Genomic DNA, 13,799 nt, shown 5'->3' on the forward strand with positions numbered 1-13,799 from the left:
AGGCCTCCAGGCGCCCCTAATTCATATCTAGAGAGTTTGCAGCAATACCTTGACGGAATTGCTATCCGGAATCGGAGACTGGTTATTGCGGGAGATTTCAACCTTCCTGGAATTAATTGGGCCACATTCTCAACTAAATCGAAGGAAGCAACAGACTGCCAACGGCTTTTAGCCATGGCATTCAGCCATGACCTAACGCAGGTCGTCAATAACAGTACACGTGAAACAGGGTATCTGCATTAAATACTGGTTCTAGTTTTTATTGACGGGCGAATTGACACATTTAACGTTCCAATTGAACATGGGTTATCGGACCACGAACTTGTTTCAGTTGAGTTAAGCATTGATGGTGCCTTGCCACGCAAAAAAGAAAGCTTCAGACACGTGCGCAACTTCAGCAAGGCCGACGATACAAGTATAATTGATTACTTGTCGTTTTTTTTTTTTGGACGCGTTCAATGAGGAAAGTGACGTCAATAATGTCACGGCATGGCCTGTTGCACGCGCCCGGCCACAAAGAACAAACAAAGAAAGGATGCCTCGCGGAGCAACCAACCAATCAACAGCGGCCAACCAACTAAGCCACCTGCTGAAGAAGAAGGGACGCGCGTGGCGGCGCGAGAGAGAGCTCGGTGGCAGCGGGACTAGGGCGTTGCTTTTATTGAGGCACAAGTTCGCCTTTTAATAAATCTGTTTGTCCTTTTACCACCAACGTCATCTTCTTGAGTTTGTGCCACGCTACAATAAGATGTGGATAAGGTTTAAAGAAATTGTCACGCTGTGTATTTAACAAATCTGTGCCCTCGCAAAAAAAGAAAGAGAATAAACAGAATCCTTGGCTGAATAGGAAGATAATACATCTGAAGCGCGCCATTAACCGCCAGAGGCAAAAAGTAAACAAAGATCGATCCAAGAGACGCAATTTATCGAGGCTTCTGCGCGCTGAACTGAAGGAATCAAAAACGACGTATTACGAAGAAACATTGCCGACATTTATGAAATCGTCCCCCCATCGTTTTAAGTGCGAATGCACTTTATAAGCGACCCCAAACCATCCACCGCCGGCGGCGGCGGCGGCGGCGGCGTCCGCAGTGCTCCTCTATATTTAAAAAAGAAACAGCATCCGGCGCCAGGTTTCGATCCGAGGACTCTGCGGCCGCAGCGCGACGCTCTACCGACCGAGCCACGGACGCGACGCTGATATCAGTGTTAGTGACGCGCCTTATATCTTTAGCGCATTCAAACTACGTCGTCAGCGGCGTGCGTTGGCGACTCAGCGGCGTTATAGCGGCTTGATAACTGCGTGGTGTACACGTGATACTACAAACCCGATGGAAGAGATGGAAGAGAAGGCGGCGAGGCGGTGGGCTGCGGGGGCCGAGCGCAAGCGCCGCAAGCGGGCCGACAACCGTGCATTCGCACTTTCACATTCTCCCCCTCGGGGAAATGCGGGGGAATTTTTTTTTTTTTGGCGTCCCTTGTCTCAGAAGGAAGACCAGTCAGAACGCGTGCATTTTATTGTTGTCAATGATGAATTGGTGACCGACTGCTCCTCTATCGCTTACCTACATAACAGATTTTCCAAGTCAGTGTTTACTGCTTGTCCTAGTGATGCACGCACGCCACTTCCTTCTCAGTTATCAGTTATGCCTGACGTTCAGACTACTTATGAAGGCATCGTATCATTATTACTGAACATGAACGTAAAAAAGTCGATAGGACCAGGTGGCATACCTAATAATTTTCTGCGAAGGTATGCGGAATGGGTTGCCCACTATTTATACATAATATATTATGCCTCAATTGAACAAAAGCGTGTCCCAGACGACTGGCTTGTGGCGAAGGTCGTACCAACGCATAAGTCTGGAGACCGACAAAAGGTGGAAAACTTACCGTCCAATTTCCCTTACCTGCATGTATGCTGCAAGCTGCCAGAGCATATTATATCCAAAGCTATGTATATGTGTCTTGAGGGCACAAAAATATTTTTTCCTAATCAGCATGGTTTCCGGCAAAATTTATCCACTGTAACCCGATTAATAGAAACTGTCGACGACTTCACTTGTGCCTTAAGTAATAGTGTTCAGATTGACGCAATATGCCTCGACTTCTCCAAAGCCTTTAACAAGGTTCCTCACAAGGAGTTAATTAATAGGTTAGCACACCTAGGCATAAATTATAACATAATACAGTAGATAGGTGCGTACCTGACAGGCAGAACACAATATGTCGAAATAAACGGCTTCAAATCTGAGTCACTAAATCTAACCTCAGGGGTACCGTAAGGTTCAATTTTAGGACCGATATTATTCTTAACTTACATAAATGACATTTCATGCGGCAGAGATAGAAGTACTACAGTGCAACTTTTTGCAGACGACTGCCTAATCTATAAAGAAATACACAGCGAAGCTGATCATAAAACGCTTAATGATACTCTTGATGCTGTCAGTAATTGGTGCACCGAATTTAAAATGGAAATTAATCAAACTAAAACAGTTGCTTTGCGCGTCACAAACAAAAGTAAGCGTGTCTTCCATTCCAATTACACTCTATGCTCTACCCGCCTGTCTACCGTAAATGAAATAAAATATTTAGGTGTAACAATATCCAGTAATCTAAATTGGAGGGCCCATTTGGAAAACATTTGTACGATGGCGGAGAGGAAACTATGGTACTTGCGAAGAAAATTAAGACTTGCTACGACTCCCGTTAAGCTAGCAGCATATCTTACGTATATTCGGCCAACATTACAATATGCCAGCATTGTAATGGATCCCTCGGAAATCGCCCTCATTAACATGCTAGAAAGAGTACAAAGGCGAGCTTCCAGGTTTATTCTTTCAAAGTACTCTTCGACCGAGTCAGTAACAGAAATGTTACTGTATCTTCAACTGCCCACTTTAGCCGAACGTGGGCAATTGGCAAGGATGAAGTTCTTATTTTTTAAATTGAAGTTCTTATTTTTTTAGTTCTTAAGGATGAAGTCATTGGGCCCGGCGGCACCGCTAGGACATGTGGTGCTCAAACCCTTTCGTCTTTCTGCTACAGGCCCTTCTTGGATGCCTGGTGCCCAGTTGCGGATCCCCTGAAGACGCTCAATTTCGCAACGTTGGACTGTGGACAGCACCGATCGTGGAAACCGGGCGATGCTTTGACATGGCTGGCAATGCGTCATGGTCTTGCCGCCTGCGCAGCTTCAGCGATGTACTCCCCGACCGCGCACCGCCCTCAGTGACGTCATGGACAGATCGCCCCTATAAATTGGACGGCAACTTCAACAGCAGCATTCGGCACGGTGGCACCGCTAGGAACATGTGGTGCTCAAACCCTTTCGTCTTTCTGCTACAGGTGAGGAAGCGATCTGGTAAATGCTATCGTAGTAACGACCCATTCCTGTTAGTGCTGCCGTGCCCAACGCATATTTTGTCTTCGTTGTATGCCTATGCCGCCCCGTTCAGTTATGTTTTATTGTTGCTGGCAGGCGATGTAGAAAGCAATCCTGGGCGGGACATGGCCGAATTGTTGGCAGAAATCGGCAAACCCTCTGTAGATATTAAGAGTATTAAGAGTGACAACACATCTACTAAGGAATCTTTGCTGGCTATCCATGGCAAGCTAGATAAATTAACCCAATTAGAAGAAAGAATCGTAACACTCGAGGACCGAATATCGCACCTTGAAAGCAGCATAAACCATCTGTCACGCCAAAATGACTATCTTGAAAACCAAAGTCGACGCTCAAACATAATTATCTATGGTTTACCGGAACCGGACGACGAAACTGAGGCTAGCCTTTTGAATGAAGTATCGTGTAATCTTGTGCAAAAAACACTTAGTGTTACGGTTTCCGGCATTGAAAGAATACATCGTCTAGGGACTAAGAAGACTGAAAACACACGCCCAGTTATCCTAAAACTGCTCGACTTTAGAGATAAAGTCAAAATATTTAAAAACTGCAACAAACTTAAAGGGTCGGATATATCGGTAAGCGAAGACTTTTCGGCAAGGATCCGTAACGTAAGGAAAAAACTTTGGGACAGTTGCAAGCCTAACCGTGACAGAAGAGAGAAGGTAAAGTTGATTTTTGACAAAATTAAGGTTAATGACCAACTTTTCATTTGGGATGATGAAATTGGCGACAAAGTTCCTCTAAGCAACCCACGCCAAAAAAATGTGAACGAGTAATTCAATGCGAGACTTCATCAGACCTGGTGATCGTCAATATTAATGCAAGGAGTCTTGTTAATAAGGTATCTGATCTCGAAGCTTTCCTGTTTGAACATGACCCTCATGTTATCACAGTCACGGAAACATGGCTCTGTTCCAATATTCCTAACTCGACCTTTTTTCCACCTGGCTACACAATATTACGCAACGACAGAGGCTCTAGAGGCGGTGGCGTAGCCGTTTTGGTGAAAAACCATATACTCACCACCCCTCTCCCTGATGTAAGTGGGGCAGAAGCACTCTGGTGCAAAATTAAACTTAGTAATTCCCCACTTTATGTGGGCACTATGTACCGACCACCCAATTCGAGCATTGACTGCCTCAATAAAATGTCAGATTATATGCAGCACCATTTTCACCCATCGGATAAAATTATACTTACTGGTGACTTTAATCTGACTGGAATAACATGGCAGGTCACAAATTGTGAATCGTCAGATAATGCTCTTGGACAAGCTTTGTTAGACGCGGCGTTTATTTTCGACTTAAAACAAGTCATTCTTGAACCAACACGCGTAACGCCCCACTCGCAGAACATTCTCGATTTAACGTTCGTGAGCGATAACTTCACCAACACAGAAATAGAGTGGGAAATTATTGATGGGATATCAGACCACAACGCAACAAAATGTCCTCTGGTCTTGAAAGAGGCATTGCGCACAGAAAAAGAGATAGCATGGGTATACGATTGGGCAAATGCAGACGATGTCAGTATTATAGATGCTTTAGCCTTAGCGCATTCCACTTTCATCAGCTGCTTTTGCGAACGTTCCGTATCACCGGATGCGCTCTGGAAATTCTTTAAAAGTACTGTTGAACGCTGCTTATCGGCTTATGTTCCCAAAAAATAAAACGAGTCAGGAAAAATAACCCTTGGATTACACGAGACATCATCCACTGAAAGCGTAAAATCTGTCGGCTGCGAAAGTTAAAAAATAAATGTTCTTTGCCCTTCCATGCGCCAAAAATAAAGGAACTTTCCATCAAATTAAAAGCTGTCATCAAAGAAGCGAAGCGCAGATATACTAATGTAACACTAAAAAACTTTATAACGTCCTGCCCCCAAAAGTTCTGGCGTTACCTCAATGCTAAGAAAAATAATCAGAATAGGATACCCCCCCCCCCAGTGAAGCCTTAGATAAAGCTAACATGTTTAATACATTCTTCCAGTCAGTATTTACCGTAGACGACGGAAACCGCCCGCAAATAAGGCGGCCAGCTCAAGCTACAAACCGCCAAATAGATGTAATTACCTTAACTGAATCCGGAATATTTTCTTTATTACTTAACCTCAATCCTAAGAAATCATGTGGCCCCGACAATATACCTAATGCTTTCTTGGTAAGGTATGCGGAGTGGGTTTCAAAGTATTTGCTCTTAATATACAAAAGGTCACTAGATTTGGGTATGCTCCCTAAGGATTGGAAAATAGCTAAAGCTGCACCGGTACCTAAGTCTGGTAAAAGCTCTGATCCCTCAAACTACCGACCCATTTCTTTAACTTGTGCATCAGGAAAAATCTTAGAGCACATAGTCCTCAAGCACATAATTGCCTACTCTTAAGAACATGGACTAATCAATCCAAATCAACATGGCTTTCGAAAAGGCTTATCCACGGTAACTCAACTCACAGAAACATTACACGACCTAGCTTTGACTCTAGATAACTGAGGACAAACAGACATAATATTTCTCGACCTATCGAAAGCATTCGACCGCGTATCGCATCCTAAGCTACTTTATAAATTACACAACTTCTTGGGGGATGGAATGGTTTTTAAATGGCTTGCTTCATACCTCTCTGATCGACAACAGTTTGTTTATTGTGCCAATCAATCATCAGACATCTTAGGAGTAACCTCAGTAGTACCCCAAGGTTCGGTTCTTGCGCCTATTTTGTTTCTTCTGTATATCGATGATATTGCCTACGATATTGATGTTACAGTCCGCATGTTCGCGGATGATTGTATTATTTATAAAGTAATTAACAGCAAAGACGATCAGATTGCACTTAACCAGGCCCTCTCCAAAATATCATGCTGGTGCCAAGAATGGCAAATGTCTATTAATGCACAAAAAACCGTCGCCATGACAGTGAGAAGGAAAAAAAAACCACAAATCTTTTCTTATGAAATTCAGCAAACACAATTAGAAAGGGTTCAGGACAATAAATACCTCGGCACAATTATAACAGACGACTTAAAGTGGGATAAACAAGTATAATTTGTAACCAACAAAGCCCTTGCTTCGCTATACTCTCTTAAAAGGTCCATTTGTATGGCCTCACCTGATACAAAATTACTTGCCTACAAATCGCTTGTATGGCCGATCCTGGAATATAGTGTAATCTGCTGGCTCCCTCACACAAAATACCTTATTGCTAAACTAGAAAATGTCCAGCGGAGGGCCATTCGGTTCATCTATAATAAATATAAACGCTACGACTCTCCCACGGAATTACTCAGACGAGCTGAGCTACTACAATAGGTCAACGCGCCAAAATTTTGCGCCTAAAATTTTTGTTTCAACTAATCCATGGCGGACTAAAAATACCTTGTAAGAAATTCATTATTCCATCTGTTTCCAGGTCTACAAGAACAAAACACGACAAACATCTCATTGAGTACAGGTTCCACAATGAATCCTTTAAATACTCTTATTTTCCATGTGTAATAAGAGAATGGAATTGTCTTCCTAATGAAATTGTTACTAGTTCATCCCTTGATAATTTTGGCTTCTAAATTGTCTAAGTTTATGCTTAATAATCCTTCTTGATATATGTTCTGTACTCCCTATTGCTGAATATTTCATGCGCTTCTCGTTGTTATCACTTGAATTGCCACGTGTTAATGTGTGTAGTCTGTTTGGCTGATATTGTTGTTTTCACCTTGACCCTTGTTTCTGCTTTCGTGAATTGTTTAAAAAGAGCACGCTTATTATTCATGTATCCCCCAATCCTGCAACAGCCTCCACAGTTGAGGCTAGCAGTATCAATAAATAAATAAATAAATAAAAAATATTGTCAAAAAATAGATTAAACATAGACACAACAAAATACTTAACGCCACGCCGCGGAAGAAACCTGAGAGGTATAAACGATTACACATGCGAAGTGCCGCAACAGCGTGTCAATTTAGATGCGAATTAGTTTTTTTTCCAAAAACAATTAGTCAGTGGAATGCTTTGCCATTACCACTGGTGCGTTGTGATTCACTGGAAAAATTCGAGGAAGGGCTCAAAGATTTTTTTTCTGAAAGCATGGTCTGCTATTTTGATTTTTTGTAATTTGTTTGTATGCTTACTACGAGTGCGCTGTTTTTTCTTTAGCTTCAATGTCGGTGTTTCCAATGTATGCCATGTAACATCTCCAGGTTGATTTGTTGCTGTTTAAATCGCTGTATGATTTGAATGTATGGATGTTTGACATTGTTTAGTATGTCCCACCCCTGTAACAGCCGAAAGGCTAACAGTATTCGGAAATAAATAAATAAATTAATATCGCGCGTGGTTGTCGTGGTTTCAATTTCGTTATAAAAGAATAAGTGTCATTGAAATAAAGCGTGACCAACCAAAGTTTTATTCAGTTCGCTATAGCTGATAATTCGCTATATCAGTGTTCGTTATAGCGCGGTTAAGCTGTAATATCATTGCAAAAGGGAGAGCTTGAACGTTGTAGGGTCGGTGATGAATGCGATGTCGGCGGTAAGGCGGTTCCAGCCGTTGCTTGATCTTGGGCAAAATCAATCACTGTAACGACTAGTTCGACAAGGTTGAAACTATGGTGGTCGCGCTTCACTTTCTAAACACGGCTGTTATTGGAAAAGGGTTTGTTATGCGCTACATTTTGGAAACGGGCAACCTCCTGATTACAATGTTTGTGCGCTTCGCTCACCGCAAAGATCTGCTTATCTGAATTGTTTACCAATAATTGGACACACCTAGTACGTACCCGCGCACGCACGCACGCAGACAGACAGACCTTGCATACCCACACGCTCATGCAGGCACAAATACATAAATGCATACATACACTCTTATAGATACATATATGCATGCGTACACATATGCACACATGTAGCTTTAAAGAGGGGGTGACGGGGAAGTCCAGATGGTCACACAGGATGAACGTGTTTAGTACTAAATCGTCTCAGCGACACCGATGCCGTGTTAATCACGTTTTTTTACCTCTTTTCAAGAGGTTTTTTTACCTCTTCCTTTTTTTCCCTCTCTCTTCCGCCCTACTTCCGTCAGGGCCTTTATTCTTTTTTTCCGATGCACGCAGAGTAGAATGTAGGCGACCATATGCCTCTACTTCCTTTCCTTTACTAAAGCGCTCTGTGCGTGTTTGCGTGTGTGGGCATGCGCGTGCGCGTGCATGTGCGGGTGCGTGTGTGCGTGTGTGTGTGTGCGTGCGTGCGCGGGTGTGCCCGTGCGCGTGTGCGTGCGCATGCGTGTGTGTGTGCAGAGAGAGAGAGAGAGAGGTTATTCCAAACTGGAAGTTGTGAAACGTGAAACTCCCCGTAGCCACAAAGTATTAGAACCGGGTTCGTGGTTGACCCCCTGCGCTGGGGCCGACCATTGGCAAACGGGCGGCCAAGGTGCTTCGGTAAGCACCCGCCGCCGCCTTAGAGGCAACCCTATTACAGTGTCATCTTAGTCGACAGAACAAACACGAAGGAAGCTCGCAATAACGCGTTAGACTTGAATGCAGCGGAGCTGTAGGCAAACTTCACGACCATCACGATTGCAGCCGATTGGCTTCGTCTTCACTGTCGCAAGGACATTTACGCCATCATTGTTGCTATAAGAGTGAGCTTTTTGTGAGCGATAATTATTGGACATAACGTTTGAGGAGCGTATGCTATAACGTGTGCTTCTCGTTCCGAGCAAGTGTTGGCACGATTACAGCCAACACTGGAGTTTTTTTGCCAATCTTGGCAATCTTTTGGCAATCTCCTCAAGTGTGCATGCTTGGCTTGACAAACGTGCGCCGGTTACGCTGCGCGGTCGCAGCGAGGCACGCACGCACGAGCGCTCGGCATTTTCATGTTTTTTTTTAACTACTGCGTTGTTGGCCAATCCCCCTAAGTGGGTATGCTTGGGTTCACAAACGTGCGCAGGGGACTTTGGATGGTCGTCGTGAGGCACGCACACACGAGCGTTAGGCATTGGCCGGGCGGTCGACGCGAGGCCCGCGCTCAGGTGCGCGCGGTGGGCAATTTCTTGGTATTTTAACCGCGGACACGAAAAAATTCGATTTTCTAAACAGCTTCGCTATTAAAAGCTGTTTGCGGCTGCTGCGGTTAGCCACACATGCGAAATGCTATAAAAACACCAGCACGCATTCCACGACGAAATATACTAGCGGACCATGAAGGATGGTCGTTTTCGCATTCCCGGACAGGGCGCGGTTTGCCCATAACGGGATGGAAATGTGCGCCCAGCTAGTACTGATTCCAGGAAAAGTGACTGTCGCGACTATTCCGATTGCGCCCCGGCGCAGGGCCCTTCATTAAGTTTTCTGTAACTGTAACTTCATTGACGTGTTGTTATTTTAATGGAACAGGAAAGAGGCCACGGAAGGACATCCCACCCGTAGGGCACGCCGTAATAGCGATCACGTATGCAGGACGTGGCAGGTAAGCTTTCAGTTCCGCCCTATAGCGTAACCAGAAAAAAATTACCAAGAAAAAATACCAGAAAAATACCAAGACCGCACGTGAGCGTGCGCCGCGTGAGGAGCGCCGGGCGTCAGCCAGGCTTGCGCGTGGGCTTGCGACACGTGAGGAGCTCGCAAAAAAATACCAAGGAAAATGTCGTGCGCACCTGAGTGTGCGCATCGTGAGGTGCGCCCTGCGTGCGTGTTGACGAACGCTTCGGTGCTGTTGCGACCGAGTGGGGGCACCCGATCCGAGCTCCGTGGCCTCCGACGTACGAGTGGTAGCGTGTATGATGCGAGCGGCCAGCCGCTGTAGCAGCCGTGAAGAAGTCCAGAAGCCGTAGGCTAACGTAACTGTTTACTTCATAGCGAGAGGTTAGCCGAAGCCAAAGAACAATGCCCCGACGGGCGAGGTTACAATACAGGACTCGAGCAGAGCGACAGCATGGATTCGCTGCTCAAACAGGAATGGTTTACAGCGCTTGCGGGGGTCTATTTATACCCAAAAGCGGTAACGGTCAAAACGCCAACAAGTAGCAACACGCCACGAACGTCACAGACACACACAACGCTCTTTCCGGAGTTCGTAGCCTCGGCGCACGTTGAGTCCGAGAGAGGGGAGAGAGGTGGACTCCGCAGAGTTCGCGGGGCCTCTGTGTCCTTGAAGAGCGTCGAGACAAGCCTCGCCGGCAGCGGCCGAAGTTTTGAAATGCGCCGAAAGCGAAGCGTCTGACTCGGCTTGTTGAAACTTGTCACCGACATGGTGGCGCCTGACGGCAGAAAGGCGCACGCAGTGGTTTCGCCGCACAGCCGAGGAGTGATGCGGGAAAGTACGGCGGCGCTGGCCGATTCGTAACAGTGCACAACGCCCCACGTGATGTCACTGCGTGTGCCCTTCTATTGAGCTGCCGAAACAACCCCGCGGTCCTCCCTCCTGTTTTGTTCAATCTCGCCATGGCTCATCTACCCCCACTGCTGAAGGATATCCCCGGCGTACGGCATGCTCTATACGCCGACGATATCACGCTGTGGGTTCCCTTGGCAGCATTGAGGCCAGCCTGCAGCATGCAGCACCGGTCGTAGATGAATACGCCCGCCGCCGCGGCCTCGAATGCTCCCCTGCAAAATCGGAGCACGTGCATTTTCGCCCCAAACCAAAAGACACAACTCAAATCGCACTTTCTTTGCACACCGGCCCAATCCCGGAACGCGAAGAAATCCGCGTGTGGGGGCTGCTCATACACAACAGCCTGCGCAAGTTACGTATGGTCGGGGATCAAGTGGGCCGCATGGTTCGTCGGGTCTCAAACAAGCGGGGGGGGGGGGGGGGTCTCAGAAACCGCGATGCTTCGCGCCTCGCCAACGCTTTCGTGACCAGTCGGATCCTCTATTCGACACCATACCTACGTTTGAGCAAATGTGATGTGCACACGCTCGAAGTCATTCTCCGCAAAATATACAAGCGCGCCCTCGACCTCCCGATCTGGACGTCTAACCAACGTCCTGCAGATTTGGGCATGACCAACGCGTATGGGGAACTCAAAGAGGCCCATCTCCATAACCAGTACCCGAGGCTTACCAAGTCGCACGCTGGGAGATGCCTCTTACAATGCCTCCATATTTCCTACACCTATCAGGCAGAAGAACGGACCGCGATCCGAGAGGACTTGCGTGGTGCGTTGGATATCCAGCCTCTGACCCAAAACATGGCTAGGGGGACTCAGGAAGGCAGGCTAACTGCGCGGGTTACAGCCTTGCAAGGACGCTATGGGTCCCGGCTTAGAGTATTCTACACGGACGCGTCTGGCCCTCACCACGGTGGCCGGCACACGGCAGCCGTAGTCCATCAGAACGTGCCTGTTCAAGGGCTCACTTTTCGAGCCGCGGATATTACTCACGCGGAGGAAGTCGCCATAGCTCTCGCCATAGCTCTCGCCGCAGCGGACCCCGCATCTCGGATCATTATTACCGATTCGAGGAGTGCGTGCCAAAATGGTATACGAAAGGTCGCATCACCATTCGCGCTGCTCGAATCCTCAAGGGCTGTTACTATATGGACCGCCCAAATACACCTTGCCGACAGGCACCTTGCATCAAAAAGTGTCCCCACAGAACAGGGAGGATTTTAGAGAAGCAAAGGTCTAGCTTTGCCTGTAGTGCCAGAAAAAGCATAGTGGCGGCGTCGTGAACTACCGAGTATGCCCGCTTGATGGCGCTGTAAACACGGCTTTGTAAACATGGCGGATGCTTTCTGCACAGGCCGCTTGAGCTCCTTAATAACATGGCTGCCCTCGCACGGCGGCCGCCGGCTCGCTGCTCCCGGCCGGACTCGACTCTCCTCCTCCCGCGCGCGAAAGGAGCGTCGAGTCCGGCCGTGGCTGCTCCTGCTGGTTCATGGCTGGCACGCTGGCCGCGTGTTTACTTGCGCCGCGCTAGTGAAGTGATGTTACGCCAGGTGACCAGATGGCCTCGACTGGCACAGACCACAGCGAGCAGCAAGTGAGAACAAATCGTTTATTGACATCCGCAAGTTTACAGAGGCCAGGACATCATTTCATTTCGATCGCTGCAATTGTACGTCGCTTTCGTGACAACATTTTTTTTTGCCATAACAACTCGTTCACTTGCGCTAAGATTTCGAACGAAGGGCACAAATGAGGTATTGACGGCGACAACGGTTTCGTTTGCACCGTCTTTCTAGCGGAGTGCATAACACTCACCTTCTGTTAGAAGAATCAAATATTCTGGCCTCGACAGCTGTCTTCCGATGCGGAATTTCCCACATTTGTCACTCCACAAGCACTCAATTCCTGTGTTTTGCCAGTCCTCTCAACAACTGATGGACGCAAAAGCACATAACAGCAATAACAGTCACGAAAACAGTGTTCCGCGCACATAGAAACGGTGGGCCGTTGCAGCGGTTTCAATTTGAATTGGCGGCTTTGTGGTTGCGAATTCAGAAACGAGGTGGTGCACCAGTCGGCTGTTCGTAAAAAGTTGCGTACATTTTTGCTCAACAGATGTTTGATGCGGAATTTGTTAATAATATTTTTAAACAACACATTGTAAGCGAACTGTGTTGGCTCTTTGAGTCACGGAATGAATGTTTTGTATTCTATACCAAAAGTAACCTTTCGCTTGCGCCGTCTGGTGGACTTGATGGTCGAAAACAGCGCTGTAGGTTGGTCACGTGGGGCGTCGATTTTTACGCCGCCTATAGGGAAACCAGGGAACGTCCAAGCTTGAGAGGCCTGGTGTCCCTACGATTGGTCCACTGTTTTGGATTTTCTGTGCAGTGGCGCCGTCTGTTGGTTACAAAATAAACTATACAACGTGGTTCGCCACTCGACGACCTGGGCGATGAATGGTATTTGGTGCTTACGTAAATTTGCTGTGCCCAAGAAGTGTTCAACCATGCAAATGTTTATATGCATTTGAACCAAGATTACTAAGAAAATGAGACCCTCTGTTCAGGGAATTGCGCAGTCGCCTGCGCATTGTCGTCTGCTGCGGTCTTCCGGGAGACAAAAAAGGAGTTAAAGGGGTCCTGAAATACCTTCCGCCGATGCATGGATGTACATGTACCCAAATAAAGCAATGTATTTGCAATCTCCTCCCGCAAGAATTTTGTTAAAGCGATGAGTATTAGCTGAGAAATCGTAAATCAAAAACCGCGCATTATCGTCGCTCCGCGTTTCCTCCTCCTTTCGACTTACTCTCCGCTGTTGTAGGGCGCACGAGCCTTGCCTCCCATGATGCTGCACTCCGCAGCGGTGACGTAATTCCGCTATTGCGCTGCTCAGACCACTGATCTCCACTTAGTTGCTGGATGGCGCTTCGCCGCTGTCGCGGCCGGGCGCGCGCACGGCCACCGGAAGTTCAACGGCTCGTCCCGGAAGTCGGGCGTCTG

The sequence above is a fragment of the Haemaphysalis longicornis genome, unplaced genomic scaffold (assembly GCF_048455015.1).
Source record: "Haemaphysalis longicornis isolate Haplotype H1 unplaced genomic scaffold, Haemaphysalis longicornis Haplotype H1 scaffold_3, whole genome shotgun sequence".
In the NCBI taxonomy this organism is placed as follows: Eukaryota; Metazoa; Arthropoda; class Arachnida; order Ixodida; family Ixodidae; genus Haemaphysalis; species Haemaphysalis longicornis.